The sequence below is a fragment of the Corylus avellana genome, chromosome 4 (assembly GCF_965113065.1).
Source record: "Corylus avellana chromosome 4, dhCorAvel1.hap1.2, whole genome shotgun sequence".
NCBI classification, from domain to species: Eukaryota; Viridiplantae; Streptophyta; class Magnoliopsida; order Fagales; family Betulaceae; genus Corylus; species Corylus avellana.
In genome coordinates, this window is record NC_142493.1 from 27466113 (window position 1) to 27476996 (window position 10884).

Below are 10884 nucleotides of genomic sequence, written 5' to 3' on the forward strand. Positions count from 1 at the left end.
ATTGTTAATACTAAAAAACATTTATTCTTTAGTTTATAATAATAATAATTTTTTCAAAATAAATTAAATAGTACAAACCACAAACAATATGTACATATTTATCATTGTCTATAAACATTTAATGGCTAATGCATACGAGTGTTACTAGCTAGTGACAAGTTTTGCTCCAGCTGGCCGGATTTGGGTAATTAGATGCTGTACAAAAAATTGAGAAATATTTAGTTATTAAAGCACGTATGTGTTGTAATCCAAATAAATAAACAAAAATCCTCCCTACAAAGGAGAATTTATGTAAGAAAAATATTATTGATGACCCTTCATGTCCTCTGTGCGGGTTGGCAGTAGAGTCTTGCTTTCACATTCTTTGGCAATGTCCGGCTGCAATGGACGTGTGTAGTATGGGGAGTGCAGCTATTCAGAAGTACTACTTTCCTGGGCCAGACTTCAAGCAAGTGATTGAGGGGCTATTTGAGACATGCTCATCGAAAGATATGGTGCAGGTGGCGGGTTTTGCACGTCGGCTCTGGTTGAGAAGGAACGAAGTAGTTTTTGGGGGAAGCATGTCTTCTCCGCAAGGCTTAGTACAGACAACCCTAAGAGCTATTGATGATTTCCAATTTGCACATGGAAGGAGGGAGATGTCGGGGGTCCCCACTGTCATCGATGCAGAACCTGAGTTGTTGGACAGCTCCTTCACCGGGCTGGGTAAAGGCCAATTGGGACGTGTCGTTAGATCAGAAGAATGGAAGAACTGGGCTGGCGGTGGTAATTCGTGACCACCAGGGGACCATGTTGGCGGCGCGATGTCTGACACGGCTAGGCTGCCTGTCTCCGCCAGCAGCGGAAGCTTCAGCTGCGGTGCTGGCCTTACAACAGTGTAAATGCATGGGCTTTTTTCAAGTTCATGTTGAAGGGGATGCGAAATCTTTCGTGGACGCTGTGAACTGTGGGGAAAGGGATTGGGGCGGATCGGAGTGGGTCATGTGGTGGAAGATTTTAAAATGGAGGCCCAATCACTTTATAACTGGAAGATTTCTTTTGTGAAGCATGATGGTAATAACGTGGCACATCTTTTAGCTACTCATGCTAAGACATATGCCCTAGATAAAATGTGGGTGGAGCCACCTGATTGTATTCGAGATTTTATATTGCTGAATGCTGGAGCAGATTGCTCTAGCTTTTTGATCTTCTAATGAGAAATCGACAATTCTTATCAAAACAAAAAAAACAAAAACAAAATAAAAACAAAAACAAAAATCATATTCATTGGTTGATAGTAAAAATTATCAATGAGCCGTTTTCGTATTGTGAAAGCATTGCATAATAATTAATGAAGCACCTTACTTATAACCTAGCTAATTATAATTTTAATTAGCTAGGTTATAATTATACTTATAAGCATACTTACCATAATTAGCTAGGTTTTTAATTATGGTAATTACCATAATTAGAAACCTAGCTAGCTACTAATTACCAATTTAATTTCAAAAATATAAATAAATAAATAAAAAGTGGCTCTTAAATCACTTGATTTTTTGATACTCTAGAATATATATATATATATATATATATATTAACACTCTAGAATATACGTATATTAGTACTCTAGAATATTAATACTAATTAAAACTCAGGCTTTCTAATTTTATAGTTATTTGTCGTTAATAAATTTTTAAAAAATAAATTGAAGACTACAAATTTATAATCATGATTAATTAAAATAATTATTATACACGTATATAGGGTATATACCAATTAAATTTTGTTACCTAATAAATTTTTTTAAAACACATAATTTTTATTATTAATTTTTAACGTGTGAAATAATGGCACGTCAATAATTATTGACGTTTCAAAATGGCACGTCAATAAATATTGACGTGCTCTTTTAACACGTCAATAATTATTGACGTGTGATATTTTGCCATGTCACTATGTATATTATTTAAATATAATTTTTAAAAATTAAATTGAATTTAAATTTAGCAACTTGGCAATCTTTAACACGTAGTAATTTATTGACGTGTGGAATTCGCCACGTCACTAAATAGTGACGTACGTGGCACATTCAACACGTCAATAAATTTTTTATTGGCATGACACTTTTGCCACGTCAATAATTAGTGATGTGAAAAAAAATGGGTTACTGTTTGCCATGTCAAAAAAAACCCTGATCTACTACAAATTTTATAACTTTTTTTTTACAAAACTGATGTAGCATCCTACATGGTAACTACTACATCAACAACTTGTAAATTTTAATTTTTAAGTTGCTAATGTGGCAGCGTTCATGTAAGTGCCATGTTAGTTTGTAAAAAGAATGTTGTACAATTTGTAGTGTTTGTTGGATTGCTCTTTTCATAATTCCTCTAATCATTAGCTATTTAACTATTGTTAAAAAAATATTTTAAGTTAATTAGATTAACTAATTTTTAACTTTACCACCTTGTATTTTTAATGAATCATGTATAATTGTTGTTGAATATACATGTGTGAGTATAAAATGGATAGAGTCTCACATTGGAAATATGTAAGAAATGTGAGTGGTTAATATAACATGGTAGGGCTCAAACCCATCGGTTTTAGTTATTGGGTTGAGTGGTGTTTCAACATGATATATTATAGGCTCACTGAAGATTTCACAATGTATCAATCTCCCTAACAAGTAGTATCGGAGCCACAATAAGGTGGCACTCACAAGCACAAACAAATTAATTAAGGTCCTTGTCGTAAGAACAAAAAATAAGCAAGGTGCAACCATAGATGAATATCTTTGGAGTGAAGGGCAAAGGTTCAGTTTGAATGACTCGGTTCTTTTTCAACCCTATTCTAACCCAAAACAAAATATCTGATAATATATTAATGGAGGGTCATGTTGTAGTGTACTTATTCTACCTAATTAAAAACATAAAACGTGTAAATAGAATGAGTAATACTAAATATAAGACCTATGTCGTTCTCGTGTAACGTTACAATTAGATCAAAATGTAATAATATCACAAATTTAATAGTAATTTTAAAAGTTACATTATTTTTGAGGTAACATGAGGAGGACTAGGTCCTACATTTAGAAAATCTGTGTTTTTATTCTAACTTAAGCTTCCATGTGAACAAAGATAATATAAAGGGATAACCATATCACGAGTCCATAAATTTCCAAAAGGAACTCAGGAGGAAAAACGTTCCTGGGGAATGGATTCATGCATGGGTGAACATCTCAAATGGCACATAAATAATATATTGGAAAAAATCTACTTTACCCCTTTGAAGTTTCAGGAGTTTTTCAATTTGAACCCCAAAGTTTAAAAATTGGCAATGTACCCCTCTAATGTTTCAAAAATTTTCAATTTAAACCTTCTGTTACTAATTTCCGTCAAATTGGACGAAAATCTATGAAATTATGTAATTACCCTCAGACTTTTTTTTTTTTAATTTCCGTCCAATTTAACGGAAATTAGTAATGGAATGTTTAAATTGAAAATTTTTGAAACATTAAGAGGATACATTGCCAATTTTTAAACTTTGAGGTTCAAATTGAAAACTCCTAAAACTTCAAGGGGGGTAAAATGGATTTTCCCCTAATATATTTCAACTACTTATTCATGAGCCATCAAAAAAGAACTTTCGACCCACCTACTATCAAATTCTCTCATACATAGGAAAAATTCACTTTACCCCCTGAAGTTTCAAGGGTTTTTTAATTTGGACCCCAAAGTTTAAAAATTGGCAATGTATCCCCCTAATGTTTCAAAAATTTTCAATTTAAACCTTTCGTTACTAATTTTTGTTAAATTGGACGGAAACATATGAAATTACGTAATTATCCTCATGCTTTTTTTTTTTTTAATTTCCGTCCAATTTGACGGAAATTAGTAATAGAAGGTTTAAATTGAAAATTTTTGAAACATTAAGAGGGTACATTGTCAATTTTTAAACTTTGGGGTTCAAATTGAAAAACTCCTTAAACTTCGGGGGTAAAGTGTTCCCCTATATATATATATATATATCATGTGCAAGTGGACATAAAAGTATTATTGAATAGATAAATTATACTTTAAAAAAAAAATAGAAAATTATAAATGAAGGGCACATCTTGTACAAGTGGAGGTACAAGTCTAGATAAATAGATGAAATAATTAAATTAAGGAGAAACAACTGGGAAATTAGAGGGATGGACTTACTTTCATAGACGTGTTCCAAATATTTTTTGAGAGAATGGAATATTTCTTGGTTCTCTATGAAAAAATATACTTTTTATTCAAAAAATTTAGAGAAAAATCCACTTTACCCCCCTAAAATTTTAGGGGTTTTTCAATTTAAACCCCAAAGTTTAAAAATTGGCAATGTACCCTCCTAATGTTTCAAAAATTTTCAATTTAAACCTTCTGTTACTAATTTCCATCAAATTGAACGGAAATCTGTGAAATTACCTAATTATTACCCTCAGGCTTTTTTAAAAAAAATTTCGTCCAATTTAACGGAAGGTTTAAATTGAAAATTTTTGAAACATTAGGGGGGTACATTGCCAATTTTTAAACTTTGGGGTTCAAATTGAAAAACTCCTGAAACTTCAGGGGGGTAAAGTGGATTTTCCCCAAAATTTTAAAATAAACATTTCTATGTGATCTCCATATATATCTTTACTTAAAAGATATATAAAAAGTGGGAATGCAAGCCAAACAGTAATTTTTCTTTTGCACTTTAAATTTATTATTTTGCCCTTACTTTTTGTACATCATGATTTAGTTAGATAAGGTTATTTTTGTCTTTTGACATTTCTTTAGATTGCGAAACTACTAATTTGCCCTTACTTAATCTAATGAATTTAAAAAGTTGTCTGAATATTTTTGTCTTTTATATTTAAATTACCATTTTGTTCTCTGAGTATGTAAAGAGTCAAACTTTTTGATAGAGATTTTTTGGTCTTTTTATGAAGGAAGCTTCAGAAGGAATGGGCGAGATTCAGAAGAAATGGGCAAGAAAGAAAATCAATTTTTTTCTTTTTTTTCCAGTTGCTACAAAGAAGTGTACAGAAGTCAAAAACAAAATCTACCTAAACTGATTTTGTATTCAGAGAAGGAATGGTGGAGAAATGAGTAAAAAAAAAAAAAAATCTACCTCAACCGATTTGGATTCAGAGAAGAAATGGAGGAGAAAAGGCGGAGCTTTTTTTTTTTTTTTTTTTTCTGATTTCTTGTCAACCTCTTCTATTGCTACAGAGAAAGAGTACAAGAGTAAAAAAAAATCTGACCAGAAATCCAAATGCAGGATACCTACCCCATCACCCAACTAGCTAGATTTTGCTCCCAAAAATATTGTGCATTCGGTTTTAAGAGAAACGAGACAAGTTGGGTTCTCTTTTCATGGTACAGATGGTCAACTTGCTCCCATCTTGTCTCGTTTCGGTCTTAAGAGAAACGAGACAAGATGGTCAACTTGCTCCCAAAAATATAATGGCACCGTGTAGTAGGTACCACTTTTGGTTTGTCTACAAGAAAAATTAAGAGGAATTACTAAGAGGTTTCCTCTTTTCAACGAAAGATGCATATTAGTTGGCGTGTGAGAATTATTCAAAGTATATATATATATATAAACCTCTTAGTAATTCCTCTTAATTTTTCTTGTAGACAAACCAAAAGTGGTACCTACTACACGATACCATAATCAATTCATCAAGATTAATTTTATATACCACACCAATATCTAAGGGCGAATTCAGGTGCATTCTTGGAAGGCAATATCCACTTAATTACTAACATGACGCCGTCAATCCACTTGTGATACGTACGTACTTGATTCCTCTTAAACTACAATTTCATTGCAAAATTCCCATTTTGTTAGCCGAGAGCATTAAAATAGACAGAATTTGTAGCATGTGCAAAAACTGCTTGCATTACTATCATTTGCAAAAACTTTCTCAAACTACCATTTTATAACACTTGACTTTCTCAAACTACTATTTCGTTGTGATTTTTGCATTCTTCTTCAGAATCGACAGTACTTTTGTGTTTTTCAAGTCTGAAATATGAACATGTAAGGGAGAAAGTCCAATTGGTGCAAGAGTACAAAATCTATCCATCCGGCCAACAGCATAGCCAATTAAGAAAAGAAATTAACATGCTCGATTGACTTGTGAAATCAAGTCAGGCGAATAGAATATTGGTTAAGGGAACATAGTCATTTTCTAAGGTAGCTAGCCCTAGTTGACCATGATATGCCAATGTCTCTTTCTCTTTCTCTCGTCTACATTCTTTCCTCTCAAACTTTCCTCCTTTTTTTTTTCTACGCTTTCTCAACTCTTCATTTTTTTTAAAAAAAAAAACTTAAAGTTGATAGCTAGAAAACAATTAACAAAGACCATTGTAGACTTTCCTTTTATTGCTAGGCATATATGTCACAAATAACAAAGACCGGTGTAGACTTTCCTTTTATCGCTAGGCATGTCATCTACAGCTAATGTCTTCCTTTTTCCATATCGCTTCAATATATATATATATATATATATATATATATAGAAGACTAACTGATGGGGCTTCTTATGTTTGAGAAGCTCTTTGTCTTTCTAAACCAATTTTCTTATATTCTTCGATATCATGGTTAACTGGCCGGGCTATCATGGTTATGCCACCTTAGAAAATGATTCTCTTCGCTTAACCAGTATCTTCGTCTTTCTTACTAGTTCGTTTTAATCTTTCCTCTCATATTCCATCGAAAAAGTAAGCAAAGGCCACTCCCACCCGGCACAACTCCATGGCCTATAGTCGGAAACCTCCCGGAATTGTGGAGGAATAAGCCAGCATTCCGGTGGATACATGGCCTTATGAAAGAACTGAACACGGATATCGCTTGTGTCCGTCTAGCAGGTGTTCATGTTATACCAGTGACTTCGCCGGAAATTGCCCAGGAGTTCTTGAAACAGTACGATTCAATATTCGCATCAAGACCTCTTACAATGGCGACCGGGTATTCTACTCGTGGATTCAAGACGATAGCTCTTGTACCATGGTCAGAACAGTGGAAGAAGATGGGAAAGGTGGTGGCTTCCAATGTAATTAACCCGACAACACTCCACTGGCTGCTCCATAAGAGGACGGAAGAAGCCGATAATCTTGTTCGGTTCATTCTTAACCAGTCCGAGAAAAGCAGCCTTGTCGTGGACGTGAGGCTTGCTATACATCAATAGTGTATGTGGAAATGTAATGAGGAAGATGATATTCAACATTCGATACTTTGGAAAAGGAAGCAATGATGGAGGGCCTGGAGTTGAGGAAGTGGAATATGTTGAATCACTTTGGAGCTTACGCACTCATATTTATGCATTTGCTGTGTCGGATTACATCCCATGCTTAAGAGCGCTAGACTTAGATGGTCATGAGAAGATGGTGAGTGAGGCTATGAGAATTGTTAGCAGCTATGAAGAACCCATCATCGATGAGAGAGTAGAGATGTGGAGAGATGGGAAGAAGAAGGAGGCTGAGGACTTGCTTGACGCTCTCATTTTGGCGAAGGATTCCAACGGGGAACCAGCTCTATCAGTAGAAGAGATCAAAGCTCAAATCACGGCAAGTTAAACTTGATTGGATCTGACCCACCCTATATTTACATACTATCTTTTTTTTTATTTTCATTCACTGATTTTCGATGCTACATTATTAATAACTGACACTCCTATAAACTTGAAAAGCATAAAGAATCCATTTGAAGTGGGCCCACTTACAATATTAAATTATGCCGCATCAGTTTTATGAGACATTTACGTGGTAAATATTACATGCAGGATTTAATACTTGCATCGGTGGATAACCCTGCCAACTGATAGAATTCATAATGAAATAGAAATAGAAATAAATTGTGGAAATAAAATAAATGAGAGATAAAGATTTTAATGTGGTTCGGTCAACGACCTACATCCACAGATAAAGCCCAAAGGCTAGCTTACAGTACTAGGGCTACATTAGGTTCTTATTGAATAATTTGTTTACAATACAGAATGCTCTATTTATAGAGCTTACACATAAATGTAATCTTAATCAAATCCCCTAATTTAGGGTGATCAAATCATAATCAAATCCCTAAATTAAGCTAGTCTACTCTTCATCAATCATAATCAAATCCCTAACTTTAGGGTCATTCAAATATACTCTAACATCCTCCCTCAAACTCAAGGTGGAAGATCCTGAAACCTTGAGTTTGACTTTTTTTTTTTTTTTTTCTTGAGATAGCAAAACAATACAAAAGAGGGTCATCTATGGGCCAAAAAAGTAAGCCAACTTTGGGCTAAAATGAGAGCCAACTATGGGCTAAAGTGAGCTTGGGTTTTAAACAATACCACAGAGCAAAGCAAAAATAGGCCAACTATGGGCCAATGGATTGGCAACTTGGCCTCTTTTGAATTTTTTTTTTTTTTTTTTTTCTTCTACCAAGATTCTTTTTCCTTTTCCTTTTTTTTTTTTTTTTTTTCATGAAAATCCTGTTATAAATTACATTAAACTGGGATAAGGATTACTTAATCCCATAACCAAGCAGAACCAGGTATAACAACTAAACTAGGATATCATATTCCTAAACCTAGAACAGGAATATATGCACACTCAAATAAGGGTAAACCAAAACCCGTAACCAAACACACTTCTTCTTCACAAAACAAACCTCCTGAAACACGATCTGGCTTGAGATGAAACAGATCGCGGCGCCAGCAAGATGGGGTGGTTCGACAACGGTTGGTGCGTTCAAGACGGTGGGCTGGCGCTGGCGGAGGTTGTGGACTCGTGGTCGTCACGGTGCAAGGCTAGCTGGCAGTAGGCCGGTGGAGATCTGGCTGGTAAGAAACTTGCGGAATGAAAGGAGAGGAGGTGCTACAGTGGAGCCCACCAACGATCACGCACGGAGAGAGCCATTCTTAGAGAACAAAGCCTCTTTTGAATTTTTTTTTTTTTTTTTTTTTTACATCAACCAAAAAAACGGAAAAATCGAAGAGCATAGGCCACATGTCGGGCCAATGGAGGTTGCTGCAGCCATCAAATCTACCAAAATGGATGTCAAGTGCTTGTAGAAATCTCGGGTGTCTTCACATTGAAGAGTTCCAATGGCAATGGGAATCCTCATCACGCTCTCCCCAAATTATCAAAATGGGCTGAAATCGTGTGGTGTGGGTTGGATGAAAAATTGATCTCCAACACACACACCATTGTTTGGAAAACCAAAGAAAAGACACAGAAAAGGAAAACTAGATCTGTCCTAAGAAGAATTGGAACAACAACAATTTTTTTTTTTTTTTTTTGTGTGTTACGGCGGAAGGAAGGGAATGGAATCATAGGATGTCAGGATCAAATATTGACGTTAGCCATTTGCTCTGATACCATGATAGAATTCATAATGAAATAGAAATAGAAATAAATTGCGGAAATAAAATAAATGAGAGACAAAGATTTTGACGTGGTTCGGTCAACGACCTACATCCACAGATAAAGCCCAAAGGTCTACATTAGGTTCTTATTGAATAATTTGTTTACAATACAGAATGCTCTTTTTATAGAGTTTACATATTAATGTAATCTTAATCAAATCCCCTAATTTATGGTGATCAAATCATAATCAAATCCCTAAATTAGGCTAATATGCTCTTCATCAATCATAATCAAATCCCAAACTTTAGGGTCATTCAAATATACTCTAACACCAACAACGTAGAGTGGGTACTATCAGAAATGCTGAACCAATCGGAGGTCCTCCAGAAAGCGGTAGATGAAATTGATAGGGTGGTTGGAAAGGAGAGATGGGTTCAAGAATCCGATATTCCAGAGCTCAATTATGTTAAGGCTTGTGCAAGGGAAGGCTATCGTCTTCACCCAGTTGCGCCATTTAAACTCCCCCATGTCTCAATGCAAGACATGACTGTCGGTGGCTATTTCATCCCAAAAGGAAGCCATGTCCTCTTAAGCCGATATGGGCTTGGCCGCAACCCTTGGGTTTGGGAGGATCCACTGAAGTTCAAACCAGAGCGACATCTAAGGAAGGACGGATCATCGGCAGAGGAGGTGGTGAATCTTACAGAGAATGAGCTGCGCTTCATTTCTTTCAGTACGGGAAGGCGGGGGTGCATGGGTGTTCAACTTGGGACGTCCATGAATGTGATGCTTTTGGCAAGGCTTCTTCAAGGGTTTTCATGGAGTTTCCCACCGAACATGGAGGAGATTGACCTCTCAGAGTCTGTAAATGACCTTTCCATGGCCAAGCCTTTGCATGCCCACGCAAAGCCGTGTTTGGCTCCTAAACTATACCCCACTTAACTATGGACGTAACTTCTCGGTGTACAGATTTATTATTTAATCAATAAAAAAATAAAAAACTTGAATTTGATTTGTAGCAAACGGTTCAGATTTAATTTCAACTTTTTTTTAAGAAACAAAGAGTATGGGAAGTTAAATCTGAAATATTAATTGAAAAAACTACAAGACATATGATATAAGTTTTTATTCAACATCTAAACTAAATCCGAATGAATTAATATTTTGAGGTGAGAAAAAACAAAAAAAAAAAAAAGAATGAATAAAGATTTAATCGTTATTATGCACTGTTTTACGCAATTTTTTGGGGTCATTTTCATAAAACGACCTTATTTATACGGTTGACGTCGTTTATTGTTGAACGAAGTCAATTTATCGGCCTTTATTATAAAGGACGTAAAAAAATTATCGTCACTTGAAAAAAGATCACGATAAGTACATCAAAAAATTTCGTCTATTTATCAAAACAACATCAAATAATATTAAATTTGAAATCGCTTAATTAATTAATTTGGCTATTAAGGTCATTTGGTCAAAACGACGAAGATTAAATTATGAATGTCATTTTAATAAAATAAACAACTTGAATCCATTTATG

General features: G+C 34.8%; 1 pseudogene; it reads left to right on the forward strand.

Moving 5' to 3' along the window:
• The first annotated feature begins 789 nt into the window (after positions 1–789).
• On the forward strand, positions 790–10289 carry LOC132178347 (phenylalanine N-monooxygenase-like; annotated as a pseudogene).
• The last annotated feature ends 595 nt before the right edge of the window (positions 10290–10884 follow it).